This window comes from Lynx rufus, unplaced genomic scaffold (genome assembly GCF_022079265.1).
Source record: "Lynx rufus isolate CCGP_SWC_20201006 ecotype Redwood Valley unplaced genomic scaffold, mLynRuf1.p SCAF_3, whole genome shotgun sequence".
Taxonomy (NCBI): Eukaryota; Metazoa; Chordata; class Mammalia; order Carnivora; family Felidae; genus Lynx; species Lynx rufus.
The window spans coordinates 98,349,797-98,358,634 of NW_025814845.1; positions in this window are offsets into that span (position 1 = coordinate 98,349,797).

Genomic DNA, 8,838 nt, shown 5'->3' on the forward strand with positions numbered 1-8,838 from the left:
GATTTATTTCTGAAGAAAATTCAAGCAGAGAGCATAACCAAACACATGTTAATAAAAGAGATACCTATGAAAAAGTGTGTCATAAACAGGCCTATAGTCCATATTAGGCTGCTAAAACCAGAAATAACCATTTCTAAAGCTGGAATCAAATGGAACCTTAAACTGAAAGTAATCTAATGATTTAAACAATCTACTAGTTGAGGAAACTGAGGTCCTGAGTGGCTACATGGTTAGTCTAAGATTCAATATCTAGTTAGAAGATTTAGTGGTAGAATCTAGGGTTCTTAGTCTTTTTTAAAAATTTTATCAGTTTGAAGACATACTAATTAATACTCTTGTTTTTAAAGGTTATTTTTACAAAAATCAACTGATTTTAGATTAAAGGTTTTTATTCAATAAGCTGTACACATAACTTGTCAAGAAAATGGCAGTTACAATCCATAATGAATTTTATGTCAATACACATAGTTTCAGCTGCCAGAAGATGGCACTGTTTGCATATGAAATAATACCTTTTAAAAATTGAGTGTAAATATGCTTCAATTTGTGCTTCTGTTCAAAGTAAAATAAAAGAAAAATGTACTCAGTGGCTTCTAAGGTATTTGTATATGTGGAATACATCAGAATGAAGTGTTAAATCATAATATATTATAGAATTCATATCTGTCTTTTAAACATTTAATGTATCAGTAATAAATAGTAACCGGTAATAGTAACAAATCACTATTCATATTTACATTTAATTTGTGTATTTTTATACATGGAAAAGAAAACATTTTAGATAGTTGAATCATTATTCTTACAGACTTATGAGCGTTTTCCTTCAAATCACTAGGTGTTATTTTATTCTCAAGGCCAATATCTTGACATAGAAGAGTTTATTCTAAATCTGATAAAACAGTGAGGGATACTTATCTTTATGATAATTTTAATAAGAAATTCATTTAATAAATTTTGGGGAAAACTGGGGCACCTGGGTGTCTCAGTTGGTTAAGCAGAGGACTTTGGCCCAGGTCGGTGAGTTTGAGCTCTGCATCAGACTCTGTGCTGACAGCTCAGAGCCTGGAGCCTTCTTGGGATTCTGTGCCTCTCTGTCTCTGCCCCTCCCCTACTTGCGCTCTGTCTCTCTCTCTCTCAAAAATAAATAAACATTAAAAAAAATCTTTAAATTTTGAGAAAAAATTATTGTGTACATAGGTAATAATTATTAATTATGTCAGTTTGGAGAACTGGCTTTTTTTTTAAAAAAAGGATATTGTCATAAAGACCCATTTTCGTCACATACTTTCCTCCTAAGGACTTTCTTTGATTGTTGGCTCATATATTCAAAATGATAGCACAACAACTTGAATTATGACATTTTATTAACAAGCAATGGCTTAATAAAGTGAACATATATATCTCTATACTGGTGTAATTTATAATTTTTAATGATCCAGTTGTACATATAGAATATTATAATCTTTAGTAAAAGTTAGGAAAAAATATTACTGAAACATATTAATAATTCCATAAGTTCTTGTAATGAAAATTATGAGCAGTTTTTACCAGAAAGTATTACCATGTTTTGTTATGATTTTGTTTTGGTATTTTATTATAATTCTCTAATGATAATGGCATATAGTCACTTGGAAGTCTTTTCATGGCTCAATCATGATTAGGTAACAAAAGGTGTAATTTGAAAGGTAGGTGATAATCTTACTCATATTTAATCCCCAGAGACTGTTTGATAGAATATGTGTGTGTGATATATATATGAAGAATGGGTTCTGCAATCGGTTAGATTTGATAGCACAGTGTATTTTAAAATATAATTGAAATTCAGAACAACTTAGAACAATTTCAGATATAAAACTACCAACACAAAGCCTCTGTGAAGAATTAAAAAGCCATGGTTGCTATTAAATTAATAAAAATAGATTTAATTTCTTAAATGATTTTATAATTATATATTAAATTCGATTTAACATTTTATGCCTATTGTATATTTTTAGTTTGTTGTTTCTGAATATTCTGTATGTAGGGTTATTTGTATTGTTGTCTAATATGTAAATAAAGATGAATTAGTTGTGCTAAATCTATCAACTGATAATTAGACCACGATGTTACTTAAGTAAATGGAAGATATTTTTTTGAAGAGTGCTATAGACAAAATAAAATAAATAAACAATAAGTTTGGATCTTTCTTAAATATTTATGAATATCAACTTATGAAGTATTTATGGGAAGAAAAAGCTTTGTGAAAACATGAAAAATCACCTTACTTTAAATTTGGTTATATTTTTCTATTTAGATAAACTGGCTTTTTAAATTGGAACAGTTCTCTTATAACCTGACTTGTATCTTGTGTTTATAGCTCATTCAAAGAATATAGTAGTCAAGCCATATTTATCAGGTTACAGATCAGTCATGCACATTAATTCTATTATTTCTGCTGGGATTTCCCACTTATAAATTGAATATGACAGTGTTTTTTATTCTTGAGTAAGGTACATAATCTATTTAACATCAACTGACAACAAAAAAGCTTCCTGAACTCTAGAGTTGCAGGTTTAGTGTTGGAGACCAAGTGGATTAAAAATCAAATGGTGTCTTTTTATTATTGCTTAGTCTCAGCATAGTTGTAAATAAAGGTGCTAACTTTTCACACTGAAATAGATGGCAGTTATCTTTTTTAGTGTAGTCTTTTGGATGATCCAGAATGTACCTTTTTAAGCTTGTGTTACATTGATATCAAAATAAAAGGAAACTTGAAGTTTCATTTAATTTGTGTATCTCCAAGAGTATTCTTGCAGTCCTAGTATGAGAAACAACAGACTAGCATTTAGATATTTTAAAATGTATTCACAGAATTTTGTTATTCTTAAGTGAGGTGTGGTTATGAGTTTGTATAATTAAAGAATTATTAATAAGATATGTTCCTTTTTATTTCTGGAATTTTACATTAAGAGTTTTATTAAATTTGAGTTATCTTTAGTTTCCATTAGGTTAATAAGAAATTATAATATTTAACTCATAAAAGCAGCCAAATATACTGTTGTAATATGGTTGAACATCTTAAGGACTTACGAAGTTATGTGTTTCTATACCTAGGATGGTTGCCACTTTAGGAAAAAGATCAGGAGTGTGGGAAGGGCAGGAAGTTACCTAATGCCTCAAGTATATCTGAACTTGAAGCAAGGTTATTTGAAGGACTCTGGAAATGTGCATGTGCCCTCCTCTTTCTCCAAGATCTTGTTGTTTATGGTGTATGGCATCAGTAACCGAAAAAGTGATGAATACTCATCAATATAAGTTTATTTATCTCTAAATTATAAACATTTTCTAAGCTATATTTATATTTTATGTATATAAGCATAATAAATATTTATATATATATTTAAAACATACACAGATGTTAGAAATTAAGAAAGATGAGATAAAGAAATGTTTCTTTTAAACATGATTTTTGTAGGGTTTCTGGGTGGCTGAGTTGGTTAAGTGTTTGAATCTTGATTTTAGCTCAGGTCATGATCTCACAGTCATGAGATTGAGCCCCATGTTGGGCTTTTTGTTGAGCATGGAGACTGCTAAAGATTCAATCTCTCTCCCCCACTTAAACACGTGCACTCTCTCTCTCTTAAAAAAATAAAATTATTCTTGTTATATCACTAGAACATAAATTATTTTGCTTTCACTAAATGTATTAATGACTTAAAATTTATGTGGTTAATACGCCTCATTATTTTTTTAAAATTTAGTTTAATTTTTTGTAAAGAATGATTTAAAAGTCTGATACTTAGAGGCACCTGGGTGGCTCAGTTGGTTGAGCATCTGACTTCAGCTCAGCTCATTATCTCATGGCTCGTGAATTCGAGCCCTACATCAGGCTCTCTGTGCTGACAGCACAGAGCCTGGAGTCTGCTTTGGATTCTATCTCCCTCTCTCTCTGTCCCTCCCTTGCTTGCTCTCTGTCTCTCTCTCAAAAATAAACAAACATTAAAAACAATTAAAAAATAAATAATAGTCTGATACTTAGTTCGGCTTATTTTAATACTTGGGGTTTTGTTTGTTTGTTTGTTTGTTTGTTTTTGAGCTTGTTGTTTTTGGCTTTTTGACCATCAGAGCTAAAAAAGAATATATCACAAAAACATGAAGACGTAAATGGAAGAAGTTCATTGTTGACTTACTATTTATTTTAATTTGTATTTTTATAATTTTAATAAATGGGTCTAAACAAAGGTTTAAAGCAGTTTTGACCCATTTCTTAAAAATATGAAAACTCATTTTCCTATTAGTTTGGAACTAATTGAACTAATTGTTTCTATCTTTTAATAGCCTTTGGAACTAATTTGTAGTTTAGAAAAATTATAAATAGATTAGAAAAATTGGTTTCCAAGTTTTTCAATTGTATAGATTTTTTTTTTTTTTTTTTTTTAAATTTCAACGTTTATTTATTTTTGGGACAGAGAGAGACAGAGCATGAACGGGGGAGCGGCAGAGAGAGAGGGAGACACAGAATCGGAAACAGGCTCTAGGCTCTGAGCCATCAGCCCAGAGCCCGACGCGGGGCTCGAACTCACGGACCGCGAGATCGTGACCTGGCTGAAGCCGGACGCTTAACCGACTGCGCCACCCAGGCGCCCCTATAGATATTTTTTTAAAAAAATGATACAAACATGCTCTCTCAGCAGTGTGACTGTCTGTTGAAAAACATTTGCTTATTCATGTAAAAAAGTCACTCTTTCTTCGAAAGAACATCCTGAGTGTTAATTTTTCTGAAATTGTTGTTAGCACAGTACTGAGTGCTACCCGCATAGGGAGGGCAATTAAATTTGAACTGGTTGGCCTTCATTTCCTCAAGATATACCCGTAGTGAGTGATCTGTGACTTTCTGATATGTAGACCGTGTGAAGGTAGTGGTGCCAATCCATTTGCTACATTTTACCACAGCTCATTTTCTTAGATTAAAAAAGTCAATGTAAATAGAAGTTCTAACAGTTCTTCCTGCCCCCCAACGGATTGTTTTGTGCACACTTTCCACTGGAAATCATCAGCTAAAAGTATGTATGCAGGGGGATGCCTGGGTGGCTCCGTGAGTTAGGTGTCCAACTCTTAGTTTTGGCTCAGGTCATGATCTCACGGTTCATGAATTGAGCTGGTGAGCAGAGCCTTCTTGGGATTCTCTGTCTCCCTCTCTCTCTTTCTCTCCTGCGCTTGTGCTCCTCTCTCTCTCTCTTTCAAAATAAGTAAACATTAAAAAAAAAAAAAAAGAAAAAAAAGTATGTGTGCATAAACCCTATTGGTTGAAGGATAAGGCACCCTGAATTGGGGATGATGGTGTTCCTGGCTTGCCCTCTCTCCCACGTAGATATGGAATAAATGTAGCTTGGATGGCTGACTTGCTTGTGTGGTGTGTGGAAATTTGAACTATCATTTTCCATGCTGGCTTCTGCCACACCAATCCTGTGAGGAAAATACATTATTTTCATTGGGAAGGGGTGCCCCAAACTTTTGAACACCATTCATTTTCCACTTAAACCTGCTGAAGGCACAGAATAAAAGCACTCTAAGGAGTTTCAACAAATTCTTATATGGTAAAAGTCCCCTTGGATCACATGAAAAAACTTTACTACTGGTAGCATAGAGGTGGAGAGTCATGGAATTGTCTGAGGAAGCAGCAGTCTCCAACCAATCTACCATAAGCAGAGTTCACAGACTGGTGTGCAAGAAAAGGACATCATCCTCTCATGTTCTAGAGAAACATTTTAGAGGCAGAATATCTGGACAATTTAAGAAGGATTATATAAGGACTTTTTTCCTCATCTATAAACTGGAAGTAGCAATAATACTTGTTCCATAAAGTTTTTGGAATATTACATGAGATAATATAACCAAAAATTTGGTTTATGGTTAATATATTGTTATTGTTAAATTAGTGTTAATGATTATTATTATAATTATTTAGATAGCTTTCCCCCACTTTCCCAAGCACCTTTCTTGAGTCTGGTACATGTTTGGTTTAGGATAACTAAAGAAGCCCTTAGTTAATGCAGCTTAAGGAAAAGGTGAGGACAGACACTCTGTTGACATTAGGGCAAGCAAGAGATAATTCTAATAGCTAACATTCATTGAGCACTTATTTTCTGCCAGGCACTGTAGCAGGATGTGAGTTCTGAAAGTGTAAAAGACTGGGCTATATTTTAGATAATCTACCTTGAGGTAATCCATAGTGGGTCCTTATGTCCTGACCCTCCCTCCATTCCTGATGTGAAACTCCTAGGATTCATCTAACAGTGGAATACAGTGTAACTGAATGGCTGGAAACCTAATGGATACTCAACGTAGGAGGGAAGACTGTCAGTTTAAGATAAAGGTTGAAGCAAGGAGAAGAGGCCAAAAATGGAGGAAGAGAGACAAGAGGTAGGGCCCAGGGTAGAGCACTGGCTCTTCTGACTAAGAGTAGGCAGCCAAAATGGGTACCCTGACTAGGATTACAACGATAGAAGTAGTTTCATATTTTGTGCACTTTATAAATGCTCTGGCCAAGGGACAGAATGGTAATTGAAATCCAGCCCACTGCTCAGCTTACCAACTCTGGATAGTCCTGACAAAAGGAAACAAGAAAGAATATCCAGTACTGTAAGAATGCAAAGAGATGACAAATCTGAGAGGCATTTTGAAAATGTGATCAGATGTGTTTGGTTGATCTCTGAAGAATAAAGTCTGGAATCTTAGAGGTCATAGAGGAAGTGTATACATGGAGATGATAACCAAGTTTGTGCAGTTGGATTAGTTTTCCTTCAAGTGAGTTTATGTCAGGAAGAGAAAAGACTCCGGGAAGGATCTGGGAGTAATGACTAATAAAATGATATGTGGAGAAAGAAGAGACAATGAAAGAAACTCGGAAGTGGAGAAGTAGGAGGCAAATCATGAGAGGAATGAGTGCTGTAAAAACCTGGGATACCTATTTGAGTTAGTTGGGAAAAAAATACTATTTTAGTAGTCTAGTACACAAACCACAAATAATGACTGGGAAAACATCAGATTTTATACTTAGAAGATCTTTGTTGAACTAAGAGGAAGTAATTTGGGTCACATGGTAGGGGACAGAAGTCTTTCACCAGGAGTTTGGAAGGGATAAGGAGACAGCAGCAAAAGGTCTGTTGGTAAGAAAATTGCAGAGTGGGGAAATAATATGAGTGATTGCTGGGTGTGGGGAATTTTATTTTCAGGAATAAAATAAAGAGGAAGGGAGAGCCAGAGAAATATAAAAATTGAAGTTGAAAGTTGGAAAGGTGTAACTAACAGAGCCAGACATTGGAGACCACAGAAAGCGGTAGCATCAAGGGCCCAAATGGAGAATAAGCCTTAAAAGAGACATTTCCCTCTTTCAAAATCAAAATATTCAAGAAAAGAGAGGCAGAGTATAGGTAAATTCTTATTTTTCATGGAACATTAAGTGAAGTGAGAAATAGCCTTCAGTTTCTCAACAGATGAGGAGGCAAGATAGGGAAGTGGGGAAGAGCAAAGAGAAGCAGACAAGGAAAAAGGGTTGGAAAGATTTTTGGAGCAGTCATTATGGGGAATTGAAAGAGAAATCAACCAAGGAGAAATAACAGTACAGAGCCATGTTCCTTGATGGATGCTTTACTGAGTACTACTTACCTCATGATATAAAGTTGTATGGAGACAACGGGGAAAAACAGTCTTTTCCAGGCAAGTCTAGTTGCAGAGCCAATACACTAAAATAGCTACAAATAAGGAGGTATAAGATAAATCAAGTGAATGTATGCAGTAAATAGAAAATGAATTCAAAGATAACTATGGGAATATTTCTTGAAGGACATAGAACTTGAAGAGCAGTTGGAACTTCATCAGACAAAGACAGGTGATGGTAAGGCAAGGTTAAATGCAGAACATTAAGTCTGATGTGGGTCATAAAGAAAACGTAGGACAATAACGTTTTTGGATATAGACATCTAGGTAGACATTGGATGTAGACATTACAGACACAGTACTTAATAGACCAAAAGTGTGTAAGCCCCAAACTAGCCCACTTTACCTAGGACACAGTCTTCATGTACTTAAATCACATCTGGGTTCTAGGGAGTCTTGTGTGGCAGGCTGACAAGTTGAGGCTTTCCCCAGGAGACATGAGAAAGCCACTGGAAGTTTTTGAAGTTTTATATTTTGGGGAAAATATAATTAAAGTCATGTTTTAGTAACATGATGGTAGCTGATGTGAAATACACATTGGAAAGCTATAGGAACAGTCTAGGCAAGCAGAACTCAAGACTGTTTTCTTCACTGTTTAAATTGCAGTGAGTACTCTAATTATCAGGAGAATCCCTGGGTTTGCCTCATTTTCTTAGATTCATCAGTTTCCCCTGTCTTTTCCCCTATTTTTGGTGACTTTGATTTCTGGTTCTTTAATTCCCCCAAACTTTCAGTCTTCTTCTTAGTTCCTACTCTTTCCTTTTGGCCTTGTTTAGTTTGTCTCCCACTGCTCTTTTTGTGTGAGCCCTGCTAAGTTCTGACTTGATTCAAAGAGTAGGCCTGCACATTTCAGCTTTACCATGGAAGATTCCAATAAACTGATGTTATTCAGTTCCTGAGTCATTCCTGAGTCATTCAATTCCTAATTTTGCTGCCATATTTCATTGTATTTGCTAAGGTTTAGTGGTTACTAATGTTTTATGTCATTTTATTATATAAATTCCGTAAAGTATTTCTGCCTTTTTTCCCCTTGGTATTATAACTGACAGATGAGCATGTTAAATTTAGTGTGGTTGTATTTGTGAGTAGAAGGTAAGGATAGTAGTAGCTCTAGTAACCCTGCAGATTTCTTATCATTTT